The sequence below is a fragment of the Bidens hawaiensis genome, unplaced genomic scaffold (assembly GCF_021521415.1).
Source record: "Bidens hawaiensis isolate Kalapana, Puna unplaced genomic scaffold, B.hawaiensis_p1.1 tig00054909_1, whole genome shotgun sequence".
In the NCBI taxonomy this organism is placed as follows: domain Eukaryota; kingdom Viridiplantae; phylum Streptophyta; class Magnoliopsida; order Asterales; family Asteraceae; genus Bidens; species Bidens hawaiensis.
Window position 1 is genome coordinate 77,249 of NW_027499893.1, and position 16,251 is coordinate 93,499.

Genomic DNA, 16,251 nt, shown 5'->3' on the forward strand with positions numbered 1-16,251 from the left:
CCAAACCTTTAACGAGAGCACCATTTCTTCGTAATCGGTCCAAGATTGGCGTATCCGATGGATCCTCCATCTTGCGGGGGCGTATAAGGAATATAAATCTCAATTGATACAGTCAAAGCGGTTACACTGATATCAAGGAACAAATTATGCTATTCAATAATTTTCCTTATTTACTTGCACAAATATCTCCTGTACATTCAATTGATGGTTATTGCTCCTCTTGTATATTTTCTATAAATTGGTTGTAAACATTATATAATTTATCAAAAAATATTCAATCATTAACACATATTTTATAGAGACTTCATCTATAAATTAAATTGTAGGCAAGGGAGAGCGTCTTTAATTCCTTAACTGGCTTGTGGCATTAGATTCCGACATACAAGCGAAGATGTATAGAAAGTGACTAGGACGTGAAACTCGGGTATTTGACAATTTTAATGTTTGGATGTTTAGTTTTGAATGTTTGGATATTTATTAGGTTAGGATTAATTAATAGGGTATTTGGCATTTTCAAATGTAATTTTTAAGTGAAAGTTTATATATAGTTAATTGAAACTATGGTTTCTGTGGTGAAATCTTAAACGCAGGTTTCTATCTCGTGGTGGCATTTTTGCAGATATGGGCCATGTGATGAGCATTTTTTTGCAATCGAACACAGCCATTAACTAACGGCTATTACGTCCATTAGTTTCAAGGGCAACAATGTCTTTTCACCCACTACACCAACCTAATGCTACCAGACACCACCACCCACCACCAAGTCCTCACCAACGACACCACCACTTACGCCTCTCTCACCACCCTCAAATCCATGCTCGAAACCGAACGGTATCATTCTAACCACCACCACAACAACAATAATAATAATATCAACGCAGACGCTAAGGTGATGCTTGTTTTTCAGAGGTAAAATGTATGCGGTCTGCGGACCACATCTGCACATATTTGTAGAAGAAGATGTGGACCAAACCACTGCAGTCTACAAGAAGAATATTGTTTGTTTTTTAACGTCTGTAGAGTACTAAAATAAACTGATGGTGGTGTATGAACGGTGGTAGTGGGTGGTGGTAGACGATATGCGATGCTAAACGGTAGTAGTGGTAGTGGATGGTGGTGGTGGTGGACGATAGTGGACAGTGGTGGTGGTGGGACAGTGGTGATAGGCAGGGCTGGCCATAAGGTGTGGCTAGGTGGTCGAGGGCCATAGGCCCGACACCCTGTTAGGCCCGAATTTTTTTTAAAATTATATGTATTTTTATTAATACAATACGTATATTTAGTGTTTAAACTCAATTACATAACCACTAGCTTGATCTAGTAGCAAAGGGGTATTACTTCCAACCAAAAGGTTATGGGTTCTAGTTTCATTTTTATACAAAAGTTTTTTACGCAACCTAAATTATAGCCAAGTAAGCCCATATCAAAATTAAATTATTTAAATCCAACAAAATACACCTTTTGCTTAAGGCCCAAAAAATTTTTCGCCTTTGACCCAAAATTTCTTTTTGCTTTCTCAGAGCTGGCCCTAGTGATAGGTGGTGGATGGGGTGGTGGTGATGGACGGTGATGGTGGCGGTGGACAATGGTGTTAGACGGTGGTGGTGGCAGACGGTGGGTGGTAGTGGACAGTGGTGGTGGAAAGTGGGTGTTGGTAGGTGGTGGTGTTTAACCCTCTGCAAACGTTAAAAGATTTTAGAATTGGATGTGCCAAATCTGCAACAAGAAGAGTTCGCGCAGATGTTTTCTAATTAAATGTCTTCGAAAAAAACAAACAGTCTAAAAATGACAATGTATGCGTGTGGTCTGCGCTGCGCAAGTTTTTATTAGAAAAACAAATGAACACCTAGCTCTCTCTTACCGGGGTTCAGATCTATGTTTCCACAAGTACGGATTATTGAACACATTAGACGTCAGATGAAATCAGATCTCAGAAAGGTTCCTGCAAAACAAACACCATGACTTGATACGAGAAGGACAAGAAGGGGTAACCACCCTCCAGCGTGAGAATAAGTATTGTGCTGTGAACGGAGAAAGTACCGAGTACGAGTAATTGTTGTGATTAGTGGGGAGTGAATGAATACCTCATGAAAATGATTGAAGTATTTATAGCCGAGGATGGGGGAAGGTGATTGGTGGAGTTGTCGCTGTCAAGATATTCCTCTTTCACCTGAATAGACACATGTCGCGCGTTTAGAGGGTATGACAACCTGGCCACGTTTAGGGCAGTTACCAGGTGTCCAGTTGTCTTCCTTTCATTGGCTAATGTTGTTGTCAGGGAATGTTATGGTAATCTTCTAGAACAATTTGTTACAACTGCTCTTCCTCATCACGTGGGAACTTCCTTCATGTGAGGTTCCTTATGCGACCCCCAGATTCTTCTCGCGGATACTTACTGCTGACCTGCATGTTATATCGGTGGTCCGCGTGGCAATTTCTTTAGTTTGCGGATCGTTTTACTACCATGCATCTATACCTTCGATTTCGGATGCTCCAACCCGAATTTCTTACACAATCAGACATCCAATTTGATGAATTTTAAACACATCACGAGCTTTCATCAAGTTCGGATTTTCCTGCGACTAATGATAATAATTGGTAACGATACAACCGGAGATATTAACTTCAACCCGGTTTTACCCGGATTCCATGGGTTTTCGGTGACTCCATTGTTTCCGGCGAGGTTTAAAGTTCTCTGGTCGCTGGAGATTTCGTCGCCGGTGGGAGCTCAGCCAATTCTGTTCCAGAAACGGGTGGCGTTACGATATAGTTTCGATAAGTTGACGGAATTTGGGAATGAGAATTCCGGCGAGAAGAAGAGGAAGAGAACGAAGGACGATGAAATCGATGAACCGGCGGTTGATGTTTCGGGTGAAAACAGGTTTTGACCAAAACTGAGTCGTAGTCAGATTTAGAATAAAGTACCAAATGTTTTTTTAAATTAAGTTAAAAAATGAATAATTTGTATAAAATGGTCTGGTTGTCAAGTCCATACATAACACCAAGTTTTGCTGCATAATACAATTGCAACCACAAAAGATGTCATCAATTTTCAACACTAATTCTCTCCGATGAGACCAATCTATACACTACAAGAATTCGACCTGCACTTGATCATCATCATCCTCCTCCTCCTAGATGAGACCAATCTATATGTTTATGCTGTTCTTTAACTCTATCCATTGATATGATCAGGATGTTTATAAAGTTGGCATATATTGTTCTTTATCGTTCGTTCAGTTAAAGATAAACAAACAAGCGCGAACATGATCCATTCGTGTTCAGTCGGTTCATTTCCAGCCTTAAATTCAACCGTATATTACCTGAAATAATGACGGGTCAACAGATCAAAGATAGTCAACCCTAAAAAGTCTTCGGTTGGTTAAAACTTGGAAGGAATATATGTTAATAGACAGAGGGTCCAAATTGTATATATTTAAAACCACAGGGTTGAAAACTGCAAGAGTAGAGCGGTCTTTTCACAGAAAAACAAACTCTAAATTCACGGCAGCGTCCCAATTGAAAAAAAAAAAAAAGGCCACCACAGGATCCATATTTGCAAAAATACCACCACAGGGTTGAAACTTTTGTTTGGGTTCCACCACGATACCATATTTGCAATTAACTCTTTTATATAATTTTGAACTATTGATAAATGCTTTAGGCATAATAACATAAACAGTATTAGCTTCAAAAAAAAAGAAAAAAAGAAACATTTTCGTCGCAAAGTGGTCGCATATTGTTAATTGGCAAGTGGTCGTAAATCAATTGAAAGTTGTAAAAGGCAAGGGGTCGTGAAACCGTCACTAATAGAACACTAGGTGACAAAACCCGGACCCAAAATTTGCTACCATTTTGTGGTTACAAGTCCCAATGCATTTTCGGTCGCAAAATGGTCATAACAAGGAAACTGCGACGTGACGTGTGTTTTTCCCGTTAGTTACATATAAAGTAAGATTTGTTTATATGTTTCAAGATCAAATATATTTTATTCTTAACATGAAAACAGTGAGAACCGATTTATTTTATTATTAAGTTTGTTTTTATAATTGTTTGTTGTTATTTTTTGTTCGTATTTGCTGATTTCCAATTATAAGACGTTATAGGTATTTGTTGATTTACATTTTGTTGTAATAAGTATTTGTTGTTATTATTTTTGCTAATTTTGATTCTTTTGTTGTTCTTATTAGGTTTTTTCTTTTTATTATAAAACATTGTTTTTGTAGATTAGTATTGTTTCGTACGTTCTTATTTTTGGTATGTTAGTATTGTTTCCTATGTTCTCATGTTAAGATTATTTTGTACATGAAACCTTCCCCTTGTTTATATTTTGTATTCAGACTAATATTTTGTAAAAATAAAATTTGAACGTCTATTTTCACTAGACTTATTGATCCGCATTCTATCGACTCTACTCACAATCAAAGATATAAAGTATATGCGTAACTGAAACTCCACGGGCCCATCTAAAATAGAGTATGTATTTAATTTTCGAAACTGAATCAAACTGTTCTTATTTCAAACAACAAAATTGTAAAAGTGTGTTTACTTAATGGCGGAAACAAGAGTGACTAACAGCAAGTTGATCTTTGGCTTCTTTGTTGTGCTTTATGTATCAACATCTTTTACCTTTGGCGCAGACACCATATCTACAAACCAAATCATTAGATATAATGATACCATTGTTTCACCACAAGAAACCTTCGAACTTGGTTTCTTTAGCCCCGACAACTCCATCAACCATTATGTCGGGATTTGGTACAAGAAAAGAGCGTACCGAACCTATGTATGGGTAGCCAACCGGGATGCACCACTTGCGCATACCTCGGGCGAGCTAACTCTCACCCTCAATGGAGTTTTAGTTCTATGGGATGCCACCACTGGCAATGTCCTATGGAACTCATCCAGCACGACAACCGTGAGGAACCCGATTGGTCAGCTTCTAGATACAGGCAACTTCATAATTTATAAGGAAGACGGTAATTATATAAATCAAGAAAATCCCATATGGCAAAGTTGTGACTTTCTGACAGACACTTTACTTCCCGGAATGAATTATGGCAGAAATTTCATTACCAGGATTGACAGGCACTTCACGTCATGGAAATCCGATAATGATCCTGCTTCCGGTAATTTTTCTTATGGGATTGACACCAGAGGTTATCCTCAAGTGATCATATGGAATGGCCCAAAAATATGGTTGGTTCCGGGGAGGTCCATGGAACGGACTCGGGTATACTGGAAATCCATATAATAGACAGAGCCAGATGTACAACTTCACCTTTGTTGTTAATCAAAAAGAAATTTACTCCCGGTTTAATCTTATAAATACTTCAGCTTTAATGCGGGTGGTGTTACGCCCAAATGGTCGTGTGGAGCGCTTGTTATGGGACGATAACAAACAAGAATGGAACGTTTTCTTGGCTCCAGAAGTCGATCAATGTGATCAGTACAACGCGTGTGGGCCGAATGGGATGTGCAACATTGACAACTCCCCGGTTTGTGAATGTTTGAAGGGGTTTGAAAGCAGATCTGCGGATTCATCACAAGGGTGTCGACGTACCATCCCTTTGGATTGTGGACCTGGGGAAGGGTTCAACAAATATTCTAACTTGAAATTACCCGACACTAGGTGGTCACGGTATAACCAGACCATGACCCTTGTTGAATGTGAGAAGATGTGAAAAAGCGATTGTTCGTGTAGCGCTTACACAAATTCCAATGTCTCGGGCACCGGTAGCGGTTGCTTGCTATGGTTCGGTGACCTAGCTGATGTCAGAACGTTTGGGAAAGATGGTGACACTCTTTATATACGAATGGCAGCTTCAGAGTTAGGTAAATCAAAACAGCATTTTATATTCATTACTATCTTCATATCACATGTGCATTGTAATGTTTGTTTTTGGCAGACTCAGTAGAAAACAGGAACAGCTCAAATGCAATTGGAAACAAGGAAACCTCAAATGTAGGGATAAGAGTACGAGTTATGGTCCCCATAGTATTTGTGGTTTTGGTCATCCTAATTTCAGTATGTTTATTCTGTCGTTTCAATAGGAAGAAGCAACATCAGCAAGGTATGAAGTTTGAATACTCTTTACTGGTCGGCTCACGTTGTAAGAATTATTATCTACTTTACAGGGACACCAAAAAACGTGATTGAACCTGATCCTGAAAATACAAGTGATCACGAAGATCTAAAGCTGCCACTATTTGGCTTGTCTACATTACTTAAAGCTACAAACAATTTCTCAACGAATAACAAACTTGGTGAGGGTGGTTACGGCCCAGTTTACAAGGTATTTCTATCTTGTACTTATGGTCTCACTACTAGAAAAATGTCTTTAATTACATGCATTACGTGTCATTAAAGGGTGTAGATGACACGCAATGTGTGTCATTAAAGCCTCGATCATAAATTAAATATCCGCGTGTCATGAAACATGACATACATTGATGACGCTCATTTATAATACACGTTTAGGACATGCATTTTTGACACGTTTTTATTACTCGCATAATTTATGACACCGGCCAATATACGACTTGCACTTACAAGTGTCATCATATATATTTTTAAATACACACATATACATACATATATATATACATATATTTGCATAATTATGAATATTTACATTTATGACACAAATATTACGTCAAAACTATACATTTCATTTCTTAATAGACATTGTAAGTCAAAGTATTACAAATATTCCCAGGTTAACTAAAATATTGGTTAATATTCAATACCTTACATATCACTACCTGAAAATAAAGTGTAAAATGTGTCGCATAACTCAACAATTCTTCTCGAACTGCATCAAAATCCGCCTCCCCATGTATTCATCTTTGCCTCCCCCAACCTAAGAGGAAAAATAAACAAAGAAAACGTTACAAAATTTGGCCGGGTCAGAACGAATTGTGTCAGAACAAACCAATCTAAACATAATTAAACAAGTAAATTACACTTACATTATTGTTAACGACTATTTGAAGTCCTTCACGAGCGATCTCCTTCATTAAGTTTGAGAACCAAACTCGGTACTTCTTGGATGAGTCAGGCCTACAAAATTACAAACAGTAAACTAATTAACACATATAATTAAGCTTCTATGGATTATAAACAAAAAATATATAATAGGTTTCGTATTAAAAAGTAAATTGTACATCGTTTCAGAACTCGAAATGTATACCACAAATCAAATTTCAAACAAAGGACCAAGATTTTCAAATACTTTTAAGTTTTGCTACACACTTAAGAAGCAAAGTGAAAAATGTAATTCTAAAGCATTTAAACTTAAATGGGTTAATGGGTCAATCCGAACCCGACTTGTATTTAAAACAGGTCAAGCTAAACCCGCCCTATTTTTAAAACAAGTCGTGTTAGCCGACCAAAACCTATATTTTTTCGTGTCGGGTTTGAGTAGTGTCTGGAATTAAGACACCTTTTGGTTAAGTTGTAAATAGCATAAAAGTGCAGCCTTATACCATTATGGTTGTTAGGAAGTTTCAAGTTTGTTTTTTGCAAATGCCTAGACTAAATAACCGAAAATAATTTGGGCTTGAAACTTCAGTGCATTTAAAACTGAAACCAAACAGCAAGTTCGCATTTAGAGACATAGAACCAAATCATCGATTGTAAGTTTAACTTTTCTGTGTCAATATTTGTTCTCGTGTTTACAAAGGATTGAATTATTTGATTATTTTTTTCAACACTGAAAACTATTAGTATATAAACTAAACATATTAATATTTATATTAAGTATAGGGGTCTGTTTGTAATTATTTTATTTACTAGGGTTAATGTGTAATTATTTAGTCTATAAATAGGGAATGATGTTAGACAAATTATGTTAACGTATTTCAGTATTGTTAATCAAGATTTGTGTTTGTGATCATCTTGTTCTAATACAATTGAATTGTCAATTGGGATTTGTTCTGTGATTGATTTCTAACAGTGGCATCAGAGCCAAGGTTTGCAAATCTTGTGATAATCGGCCTGAATCGATTTGGGAATTCAGTTTGTGAATACCCCTGGTTTATAATAGATTGATCAGAAATTATCTATGTGAATCAATCGATTAGTGATAAGGGTCACTGATTGGTCAAGAAAAAGAAAAGGATTGTGATTCTTTTCAAATTGATCCTAACAATCCAGAAGTGGCGCATTATCTGATTAGTTTAAAAGTAAAAATCAAGATCAACTAATTTGTGGAATATTGTGGTTGTTCAAGAACTGTGAATTGAACAAGGGTTGTGATTAATTGATCAAGACAAATTTTGTCTCAATTAAGAATTTGATCAAAGAAAGATAAGAAGAGTTCGTTTTGATAACGACCACGTCTTCAAGAAACTGGAAGGATAAAACAATAGGTTTTGTTTGTTGTATTCAGTTAAAATGCGAAAGTGTTTACAACAAACTTGAGGTTCTTGATTTTTTTTAAGAAGGGGTTGTTTTGTTTTAGAAAAACAAAACAAGTAAGAAAGGTTAAAAGAATAGTTGGTTTGATTTGTTTGGCAACCGAAAAACCCGTGTATTGTTGTTGGTGGAGACGAACAATTGGTTTTGATTTGCCTTGCAACCGAAAACCCGGATACTATTCTTGGTCGAACGGTTGGTTTTGATTCACTTGGTGACCGATAAACCCGAACACCGTTCTGTTTTAGAGTAATTGGTTTGAGTTATTTTGGCAACCGAAAAAGCCGTGTATTGTTGTTGGTTGAGACGAACAATTGGTTTTGATTTGCCTTAGGAAACCCGTATACTACTCTCGGTATAAAACGGTTGATTTTGATTCATTTTGTGACCGAAAAACCCGAAAACCGTTGTTGTTGAAACAGTTGGTTTTATAAACCGGATACTGTTTATAGAATTAACAGTTGGTTTTGATTTGTCTTAAGTTGTAAGGCAACCGAAAAACCGGTGAACTGTTGTTGTTAAAGGTTGATATCGATTTGATCCGATACTAGTAAAGTTGAAATCAAAGTCGATCTGAAACCGGTAATAGTCAATTTGTCAAGAGTGGGAAAAAGAAAACTCAGAAAATGGTTGGGTCCAAGGATAGAGAAGTTGTAACTTCAAAGGAAGGAGGGACACCCATGAGTTTTCAATGCCCTGTGTTAAACTCCACAAATTACACCATTTGGGCTATAAAAATCAGATCGATCTTTAATGTCCATGGAATTTGGGAAGCCATTGAACCTAAAGAGGGCACCGAAGTTGATGAGAAAAAGAAAAATACTACAATTGCATTACTATACCAATCGATTCCAGAAAATATGGTATTGCAAATTGCTAATTTTAATTCGGCCAAAGAAATTTGGGACGCGTTAAAGGTTTGACATGTTGGAGTTGACAGAGTTAAAGAAGCGCGTTTAGAAACACTCGAGTCAGAGTTTGAGTCTCTAAAAATGGGTGCTGACGAGTCGCTTGATGTTTATGCGTGAAAAATTAGTGAGATTGCATCACAAGCAAGCAATATTGGGCATACTATGAATGACAAGAAACTGGTTCGAAAACTACTTAGTTCGGTAGCAGAAAAGTTCATTCAGATTGTTGCTGCAATCGAGCAATTTGTTGATCTTGGTGCAATGCCATTCCAAGAAGCCGTTGGAAGATTGAAGGCTTTCGAGGAACGCACCAAGAAGAAAATCAAGGAGGAAGATATGTATGGCAAGCTCTTATTCTCCAAAGAAGACGAGAAGAAGAAAGCCCATGACCATAAATGTGAACGTTGCGGTCACGAAAGTTCAAAGCAGGAAAACAAAGAACGTGGTCAAGACAAAAATTGGAAGTCATGGAAAAATAAAAGTGGGAAGCACGGTCATCAAAACAAAGACCACATAAGATGCTTCAATTGTAATGAACTTGGACATTTCAAACATGAATGTCCAAAAGGGGAGAAAAGAGTGGAAGCAAACCTATCCGGGAGGAAGATGACGAATCAACGCTACTGTGATGGCAATCGGATCTTGAAGAAACGAAGACCTCACTTAAACGAAGTTTAGTTTAAGGGGGAGTATTAGTATATAAACTAAACTTTTTAATATTTATATTAAGTATAGGGGTCTGTTTGTAATTATTGTATTTACTAGGGTTAATGTGTAATTATTTAGTCTATAAATAGGGAATGATGTTAGACAAATTATGTTAACGTATTTCAGTATTGTTAATCAAGATTTGTGTTTGTGATCATCTTGTTCTAATACAATTGAATTGTCAATTGAGATTTGTTCTGGGATTGATTTCTAACAAAAACAACCTGAGCCCACCTAAGTTAAAATTACAATTCAAGAAAAAGTAATATTATTTATTTTTATTGAAATTTTTGTTTTGAAATATTTTCTCACTTTTTGCAACTAAATGAAAACTAAATGTAAGCTAACTCAAGTTAATTGGTAAGTACTGGATAGTCCACAAATTGGTTAGATTTTTCTTTTCTAAATCATAGCATTCAGTTTAATACTTGATTGGTAATATGCTATGTTTTCTATCTTTATATTCTGGGCTAAAATAACTAGATATGCATATATATAAACCATGAATGTTGTCTGTTTATATAACAAGTTATCTTGATATGATAATTAGAGATCTAAGTTCTTTATGTATTTACACCATTCTGATGTATATGGGTGTTATTCTGGATACTTTCCTCTAGGCATTTTGGATAACCTTACAGTTAGATTTTATTTAATTTTTATAAAGGCTGAAGAGCCCAAACTGTGTTCCAAGTTTCATTTAATGGAGGAAAGAGAAGGAAAATAAGGGATTGAAAAAATTTGTTGTGTTTCCAAGTTTCTTATAAGGAAGGAAATGAAAGGAAAAAATAAGAGGGGTGTTTCTGAGTTTCATTAAAGTAAAGAAAATGAGAGGATGGGAGAGAAAATGAGGAGTAAAATAAGAGAATTTGTATCTTTTCAAATTGGAAAGATTTGAAAGAAAAAAAAAATTGAAAAGAAAAAGGAGATGCCAAAACAAAAGAGAAGAAGATAAAGCTTTCTTTTCCTTCCCTTTCTTTTCATAAATGAACTTGGGAACACAACGTTAATGCCACATCATTTACCTCATATAGTACCCTAATTCACTTAAACACATGGGACACTCCACTAATCAACTATATTTTTTTTCTTTAAAAAAACAATTCCATTAAATTAAAAAAAGTTAAATAATTCAGATAAAAAAACATATAAAAGGATAGCATAGATAGCACTTAAATTTTAAAAATATAAAAAATAAAATTAATCCTTCACTTCGTATACGCCGGAGCAAGAGCCGGAGCCACAAATTGGCAATGACTTCTTAGCATATTCCACACTTCGATGCTCAAAGAAACCCCTTTAATTGACAGAGTTTCGGCAATCACATTGCGCTTGTGAAAACGCATCTTACCCGGGCATCTCGGTCAGTGCCCGTACGTAGAATCATTGGAATTGGCTAAATTTGGTTTTAAGATCATTCCACTTTGTGATGATTTGGTGGACGATACGATCCGGTACCAACAAATTGAACATACAATGTTTGAACCGCGTGCCAAAATTGGCGTCTTGATGTGCCGTTGTCCATTACTTACATCCAAGCATTCGTTAACGAGAGCTCGTCGTCAAAGCTCCACGTTCGATGGTGCAACTCTCAGGGGCATTTGAGAAAGATGAGTAGAAAATGAATGCGTGAAATGAGTTCGTAAAATTATATTGAGATGGTGTGTGTTTTGAGTAACGGGAAAAAAAATTTAAACCCAAAGCCCCCAACGGTCACCCCAACCCTAGTGATCAAAAAATAATCGTGTACTATATCACGAATTGGGTACCCGAAATGGAGAATAGGTTGACGGCGGTGGTGTTGACTATCGGTATGGTTACCCGATTTCTGGTTGTTTGTGGTGCCCCTCTCCCCCTCAGTTAGGGATGAGAATTTTGTCCCAAATACCCGTACTCGTATCCGTACCGTACCCGTACCAATTTAGCCTATTCGATACGGGTATCGATACTCGTTTTTGTTGAATTTTGGTACGTGTACAATCAGGTACTGGTGCGTATGGTATTTCGTACCTGTTTTGGAATATGCATGGGTTTAATTGGGATTATTTTTATTTAACATATAAATAAATTCTCCAACCATGTTATTATTGGACAAGTACCAAATGCTTCTTCAATATTGAATAATATAACATCCAAGACTCGAACAAACAAACAAGCATATCACTTAAAGTCGGCGACCAGATTGGGTACCCGTCACGTACATGTACGAGTACCGGTACCCAGACTAATTCAGGTTGCTTGTTGCTCGTACCGGTAGCGATTTCAAGATCGTTGGAGATTTGGAAATATGAAAACAAAGCGGTACAAAAACGGGTACCGTACCGAAATACTCGTACCTGTACCATACTGAAAAATTTGGTACAGGTATTGGTACATGTTTTTATTGATTTTGGTATGGATACAATCGGATACAGATATGGATACGGGTACTGTACCAAGCTCCTCCCCACCCTCAGTATAAGTTAAAGAAATTAATGCCTAGATTTTGGAATTATGAGTTTCAATCAGAATTGTTGCAACAGATACATTTCTTGTAATTATAAATAAGCCCCTTTATACATATGTTGGCATGAGTATAAGTTACAAATTGTTTGATATATATAAGGTTTAGATCAAATACAATTAAATTAACAGCTAAGCATGTGAACCAAATAGTGTAATTATATATACAAGTAATATAATTATATCGCTTACAAATAACTGATTTACATAATTATATTATTTGTATATATAATTATACTATTTAATTAACATGTTTTGTACAGTTTTTTAGTTTGGACATTAAGTATATAATTATACACATATATATATATATATATAATCAAAAAATTGTGATAATTGTTTTATGGTCCTTAGTGACAATATTTTGGTGAACAACGTATCTTAGTGAATCTCCGGTTACAGTTATAAAGAGGTATAGTACTTATTAATTCCTTTAAATGTTCAATCAAACGAAACACATATTTTGTTATGTTTTAGGGTGTACTCGAAGATGGGAAGGAAATAGCAGTGAAGCGGCTAGCAAAAACATCCTCTCAAGGACTTCACGAGTTCAAGAATGAAGTTATCTCGATATCTAAACTACAACATCGCAATCTTGTCAAGCTCTTGGGCTATTGCATAGAGGCGGCCGAAAAGATGTTGATTTATGAATACATGCCAAACAAAAGCCTTGATTTCTTCATATTTGATAAGACACGAAGCGAACTCATTGATTGGCCTGCACGTTACCACATTATCAATGGAATTGCTCGCGGACTTATTTATATTCACCAAGATTCTCGACTCAGAATCATACACAGGGATCTAAAAGCTAGCAACGTTTTGCTTGACAAGAATATGAACCCTAAAATATCAGATTTTGGCACGGCTAGAAGTTTTGGAGGAAATCAAATAGAGGCAAACACAAATAGAGTGATTGGAACATAGTGAGATTCACGTGCACTCAACTCATTCCAGATTATCTAGTGAATAATTGTTTGCATTAACCTTGATTCATGACAGTGGCTACATGGCGCCAGAGTACGCAAGAGACGGTGTGTTTTCGATCAAATCAGACGTATATAGCTTTGGTGTAATGGTCCTGGAAATCATTTCTGGGGAGAAAAACAGAGGATTCGTTCACAAAGAACACTACAACAATCTTACGGGACATGTAAGTTTGGGCGTGCCATTTTCAAAATGCAAATTATTATATAAATAGTTCACCTAGCATGCTGTAAAAATAATGATGTGCTAGTTTGTGATAAAATGTGAAGTCTTAATATCTATTTGAAAACTATAATGAATTTGAGCAGGAATTTTAAAAGTAATTAAAAGAATTTTAATTTTTGTATTTGGTGTTTATAGCCCCAGTTCCCATCACCCCAACTATATTAACAAATTTCATTAATTTAAGATAAAAGATATAATATTTTTCTACGAAAATATACAATATTCCAAAAAAAAAAAGTAAATATAAATATGTAGTAATTCTCATTAGCTTAAGCTGAAATAAAGCTAGTTATCTAAATAGAAACGAGAACAGAGTACGTTGCTTAAGGGGCTGTTTGGTAGCATTTTAACAGTCGTTAAGAGGCTACCTCTTAATAGTTTATAGCTTCTTAATGGTTAAGATGTAACCTTAAGTCTGAATGGTTACCTCTTAACCATTCAGACTTAAGGTTGCCTCTTAATCACTAAGAGGTAGTCTCTTAATGACTGTTAAGAGGCTACCAAATAGCCCCTAAATCATTTGTTGCAACTTGCCCTTGTGAAACACCAAAACACAACTTTTGTCTTTTTGATGTTGATAGGCATGGGGACTCCATAATGAAGGTAGATCATTGGAGTTGGTTGCTAAGTGTTTAGATGAATCAATCAATGTGTCTCAGCTTTTGCGGACGATCCATGTTGGTTTGTTGTGTGTCCAACGCCGCCCAGAAGATAGACCGAATATGACTTCTGTGATCCTAATGTTGGGGGGTGAGGGTAAATTGCCTTCACCCAAAGAACCCGGCTTTTATGTAGGAAAAGGTTTGCAAGATACTACACACTCCTATGGGAAAAGTTCTAATAATGAACTGACCATTTCTATGCTGGATGGTAGATAATAAGATATTTGAATGTGCTAAAAGTAATATCAGCATATTATCAAGGGAAAAACTTAGATGATGATGTTAATATACCATTCTATGTTGGATGGTAGATAATAAGATATTAAGAATATCAGCATATTATCAAGGTAAATACTAAGTATGATAAAGTCATATTAAATTTTGTTTGACTAAAAAGCTCTCACTGGTCACCAGTATAATAACAAGCGTATCGTCGTCTAACTAACATTGGTGATCACCAACTCTACTAGCAATATAAATAATACGAACAAAAGGTTGAATTAATTCTAATGATTCGGAAATCCCAAATTTCACTAGTTATCGCGTTATAAGAGGGGAAGGGGCATGCATATGGGTATGGTGTATGGTTTTCAAACCACATGGTAACATCACCCCACCTCATGTGGGTAAAGTGCATGGCTTCATTCTACGGCAAAGTTTTGTCACACAAAATTGATTCATTGTCAACTATTGAAGAACTTAACGAATTAAAAAGTTCTAGCATACTTGTGGGTAGGTGTTTCCAGTAACTTTGTGGTTTATGGGTAGTTAAGAGCATAAATGAGGTGACAATACATGATTGATTGGTGCATAGGTAATACCCATGAGTGCCCCATTCCCCTCTAAGAGCTACAAGCTCTTCTAAATTCTCACAATCATATTTATCACAAGGAATATCTACAAGCACTGTAATCGTTTATTTTGGCACTAGAAGCGAGGAAATAGCGACCCATTAAACACAATAATCACTTAAATGAATTAAAGGCCAACAAAAGACTACTGAGTACTGATAGAAGTGAACCAATATTGATAGAAGTGAAACAATATTGATCAACAGTTAAAAGAATATGATGATTAATTTAATAGCATTGTGAGCTGGTAGCAGTTAGTTTAATTACATGATAGGATGATGATATAAGGTTTTTTTGTAAGAATACCCCGCCACTATACAACAAGCAAATTCCCTTGCCAAAAAAATCGTAACTAAAAAAGGTGGTGTTAAATGTGTTGGATTTATGGACCGGTTCGGTAAGTCAATGCGGCCAACAGGGTTATGACCCGTGAGAGTTACACCGTAGGGTAACGAACAAATCACCCGCTTAAGTTAGTTAACCGGGATAGTCACTTTAATGAGACAAAATAACATGTAGTGGGCTTTGGAGTTAGAGATGGACTTGATGGCCCGTTGGGTTTTAACTAATTATGATTAGTTTAACCTAATTGGCGGTTATATAATACAGGTATATTGGTTTTTAATGATCCCAACTATTGTATTTTGGTCACTACTGGTCCCAACTAATGAATTGGCTACTAATGGTCCCAACTTTTAAAGTATTTGTTTCTAACGGTCCGCGACTAACAGAATCCTAACGTCGTTAGTTTCAGGTCACCGGAAAAATGGTTTTGGCCGGAAAACTCAATTTCTTTTCTCGAAAACTCAACATTTTCGTCCCAAACATCTTGGTAACTTCGTACGGACCTTTTGGAACCTTTTTCTAGTAATAGCCTCAATTATTGAGGTCGTTGGAAACCTTAGAACCATCATCGGAATCGGTTGATGGTGCTCAAGTGGTGGTAGTTGGTTAGCGGTGAGTCAACTGGCGGTGATTGCGGTGTT

General features: G+C 36.2%; 2 pseudogenes; both read left to right on the forward strand.

Moving 5' to 3' along the window:
- Positions 1-733: 733 nt before the first annotated feature.
- Positions 734-2,888, forward strand: LOC143600787 (uncharacterized; annotated as a pseudogene).
- Positions 2,889-4,493: 1,605 nt separating this feature from the next.
- Positions 4,494-14,630, forward strand: LOC143600785 (G-type lectin S-receptor-like serine/threonine-protein kinase At4g27290; annotated as a pseudogene).
- Positions 14,631-16,251: the final 1,621 nt, after the last annotated feature.